The 4,063-nt window shown below is 54.4% G+C and overlaps 1 long non-coding RNA gene across 1 annotated transcript; it reads right to left on the bottom strand.

Annotated features, from left to right (window-relative positions):
- Positions 1–630: 630 nt before the first annotated feature.
- On the bottom strand, positions 631–2,598 carry LOC138819118 (uncharacterized). Its single transcript, XR_011369321.1, has 2 exons — positions 2,203–2,598; positions 631–1,008 (listed from the first exon to the last, which is right to left on the bottom strand). It is a non-coding gene; the product is annotated as an uncharacterized lncRNA (long non-coding RNA).
- Between the last annotated feature and the right edge of the window lie 1,465 nt (positions 2,599–4,063).

The following is a 4,063-nucleotide window of genomic DNA, read 5'->3' as shown; positions in this document are numbered from 1 at the left end:
GGCTCCGGCTCCGGCTCCGGCGGCACCAGCTCACCCTTCAGGAACTGTGGGTGATGGTTATGAACTAGAGACTCTTCTCAGGAACTGGGAGCTGCTGCTCAGCAAGAAATGGAGTGTTGCTGCCATAGCTAAGTGCCTCTCACAGACCAGGCTGGTTTGCTTTCGCCCTCACCGTCAGGAAAGTCCATGAAGAGGATGCTGAGGAACGGCCGGGCACGCCGGCCCCGCGTCCTGAGGACCAGCGGGAGGGGACGGGCGTTGCAGGCCACATCTGCTCTTCTCATTCTTCTCTCTCCATCTCTTCCTTTGTCTCTAGTTGCAGCATCTCTCCCCATGGCTTAAGAAATCTGAGATTAGACAGCGCAAAGAGCAGGGACTTGGAAAGGCGGTGGCTCAGATCCCACTCCGACAGTGGCCGTCCGTGCAGACTGGCCATCTTCTCTCTCAAAGCCCTGGGAAGGAGGTGGTCATGCCCCCAGGGTTGAGGGGGGCGTTAGGGGAGTCCTGGACACACACACACACACACACACACACACACACACACACACACACAACTCCCAGACCGCACACATTCCTCATCACACTGGACAAGCCTGTTACAGATGCTGTAACAAAATACCAGAGGGGCAATTTAAGCAACAGGAGTTTATTTCCATTACAGGCTGGGCTGACGTCACCCAGCTCTCTTGCCTTGGCTTGTAGATGTCGCTGTCACCGTGTCTCTTTGTGTTGCGTGCCCAGCACGCCTGCCCGCGTAGACCTGTGGATGAAAGCCCGCCCTAAGGAGCTCCCAGCTTGGCCATCTCTGTGAGGAGTCTACCTTCAAGTGAAGTCACATGCTGAGGTGGGGCATCACCAACCTGGCACAGAGGATTTACGGCTCATCCGGAGCCGCAGCGTCCGCCATGTTGATCTTTATCCCTGCTGAGGAGCTGGCGGTCAGGTGCAGCTCCATGGCTCACACTCTTAGAGGCTGCTAGAATGACCCGTGGATTCTCAGCGAACATCCTGAAGTCCAGACCACACCAAACTGGTGAAATCAAATCCCGCAGGAATGGAGGCACTGGCGCAGGCATATTTTATGGCTCCCAAGTGCCAAGTTTGAAGACTATGCCTTGGAAGGCCTTGGTGGGGAAAAAACTTCTCTGCTAGGATTTTAATGTTTATCCAACTCTTAATTAGGTGTTACGTGAGCTAACATGGAAGTAAAAGGTAGAGCGTAGCCTATAGAATTAAAGGAGCAACAAGAGCCTCTCACGGACTGCACCCAAGCCGATCCTGGACAGTGCCCAGCACACAGAAGCAGCCGCCAAGGCCCCAGGCTGCGGGCACTCGGTGGTTCCACACCGCCCTTGGGCCAGAGTACAGGAGCCGGGGTGGGAGGCTTGCGATGCTGGGCGACCTTGGGTGACCTTGTGATGCTTGTGATACTGTGTGACCTTGTGATGCAGTATGACCTTGGGTGACCTTGTGATGCTTGTGATGCTGTGTGACCTTGTGATGCTGTGTGACCTTGGGTGACCTTGTGATGCTGTGTGACCTTGGGTGACCTTGTGATGCTGTGTGACCTTGGGTGACCTTGTGATGCGGTGTGACCTTAGGAGATGGAGCAAGGCTGGGGGGTGAAAAGGAGGAGGCTCCTCATGGGACTGAAGACCCAGGGTCTCAGATGTTCTCTAGAATCCAGGCCGCTAACTCTACTTTGATTTTCAGCAATGCTTCCTGGAAGTTTTGTGGCCGCCTGCCTTAAAGGGAGTACAGAGAAAATTGTCTGTCCATGGGCAGAGCCTCGTCACAGCTCCGTGCAGTCACTCACGCATACATACGTGCACCTGCTCTCACTCCATTCATGCCTTCATTCGTTCATTCATTCATCTGCTCACACCCGCTTTCCCCAGTCACCCATTCTGCTTCATTCAACCATTTGCATGGAGAATTTTCAATCTATCAGGTTTTGCTTGGAGCCACAGATAGAGGAGTGAGCAGAACCGCCTCGATCCTTGCCCTCTGGGAACTTGTGTTTTGTTGGAACAGATCCTCCTGCAGGAGTTCAGCTAACCAATTGATACACAACAGCGTCAGGTAGTGAGCAGTGCAGAGAAGAAAAACAGAATGAGGTAAATGGGCAGACAAAGGGCTACGGGAGCCAGAAGTTTCTACAGTGTGTGTGTTGGGGGGAGGGGGCACCCAGCATTCTCTTACCCGATGAGGCCGAAGCCCTGTCTGCTGGCACAAAGTCTGCTCATGGTGTTGGCATAATGACACTGCTTGGCAAACCAGTTCTCAGAATGTCCAATCCTATCCTGAGATACTGTGTGACTGCGTTTCTGTTTTACAGATGATACGATTTACACAGACCATTGAGAGACAGAGCTGGCCTCTCCCCAGCTGCCTCCCGCCAAGTCCCACTCCCGTTTCATCTGACCCTGACTTTTGTGTCCCTGGAAGAGAAAGCGGCCGGTCACATGGCCACACCCCTAGCTGCTCCAGTCATCTGTGAAAAATCTCTTTCACCACATCTCCTTTCAGTGTTACTGGGCAGTGTGCATGGGGCTCTAAGTACTGGAGAGAGTCTGGAGGCCTCCTGAAGAGCTGTGAATTTTGGCCCTGTTGGGAAATAAGCAAACAAACTCAAACCAGATGGACTGAGATTAGTTATTTAACCACATTTACCTGAGCAAGAGAGGATTTCAGACCAAAACGCTTCATTTCTGCACCTGAAGCCAGGTGGTGAGCTGCCCTGCCCAGCGGCCACCCTGGCCACCACCCAGCACCACCCAGGCCACCACCCAGGCCACTGCCCAGGCCACCACCCAGGCCACCGCCCAGGCCACGGCCCAGGCCACCGCCCAGGCCACTGCCCAGGCCACCACCCAGGCCACCGCCCAGGCCACCACCCAGGCCACCGCCCAGGCCACCGCCCAGGCCACTGCCCAGGCCACCACCCAGGCCACCGCCCAGGCCACCACCCAGGCCACCACCCAGGCCACCGCCTAGGCCACCGCCCAGGCCACCACCCAGGCCACCGCCCAGGCCACCGCCCAGGCCACTGCCCAGGCCACCACCCAGGCCACGGCCCGGGCCACCGCCGACGGGAGCAGTCAGTCCCATGTTCCGCTCATTTGGCCATCACCAGCAGCCTCCAGCCTGGAATTGGCTGAGGGGCTGCTGCGATTGGCCGAACGCTGTTGCCTGGTTACCAGGGCATACAACCTACTTGCACATCAAGATAGGTTGCAGTTCACTCTATACTGGGGCAACTCAGGGCCAAATTTTATCATTCAAGTGTGGCAGGTCAGGTTAGTCCAAATGTAACAGCCTGTTTGCTTTACTTTGTTTCCATTTGTTTATCTACCCGTACCTGTTAATATAACACAAGGATAGATTAATATATTACTAGCATCTACTAATATAATGCAAGAGTCACACCCACACGTAACCCAGGAACTACAATGCAGGCAAAGCACCTTTCTTGGGCTCAGCATCCTGCTCTCCTGCCCACTCCTCTGCCCCTCCTCTGCCCCCCTACCCCAGGAATGCCCCAGCTCCAAAGGTGGCCCCATCCTTAGGTTTGGTGGTCTCTGGGTTTTTCTGTTTGTAGTGCCAACAGGTATGTACATTTGTTCCTGAGAGTCTAAGCAGTGTGTTCAGATTGTGAGCTTTCAAACTTCATTTTGCAAAGATATTCTTTAAGCCAGGTCTTTGTGGAGCCTAATCTGCATCTCAGCCGGGGTGGGGGTGGGGTGGGGTGGGGTGTATCAAGAATCCAGCAGACTGCACATTCCTGACTGCCCCACCCCCTGGGAATTGCGGGCTGCATCTCTCTGATGAGCAGCGAGGGGGCTCCACGCCTTTCCTGTTCTCTCCTGCGTTCGTTCGCACTGCTGCTTTTCTGAAACGCTGGCGGCAGAGTTTTGCTCTGATTATTCTGGGTGGTTTGCCGTTTTCTTACTGATTTAGGAGTTATTAATGTAGTCCTGACATGAACTCTTTCAGGTTCAATGCACTGGAACTATTTCCTCTGCTTTTCTTATGCTCTCTTGGGAGGAGTAGAATTCTTATT

This window comes from Dipodomys merriami, unplaced genomic scaffold (assembly GCF_024711535.1).
Source record: "Dipodomys merriami isolate MVZ:Mamm:240054 unplaced genomic scaffold, mDipMer1.0.p SCAF_8, whole genome shotgun sequence".
NCBI lineage: Eukaryota > Metazoa > Chordata > Mammalia > Rodentia > Heteromyidae > Dipodomys > Dipodomys merriami.
Note: the sequence above shows the minus strand (reverse complement) of the source record. Positions and strands in the feature narration are given on the sequence as shown.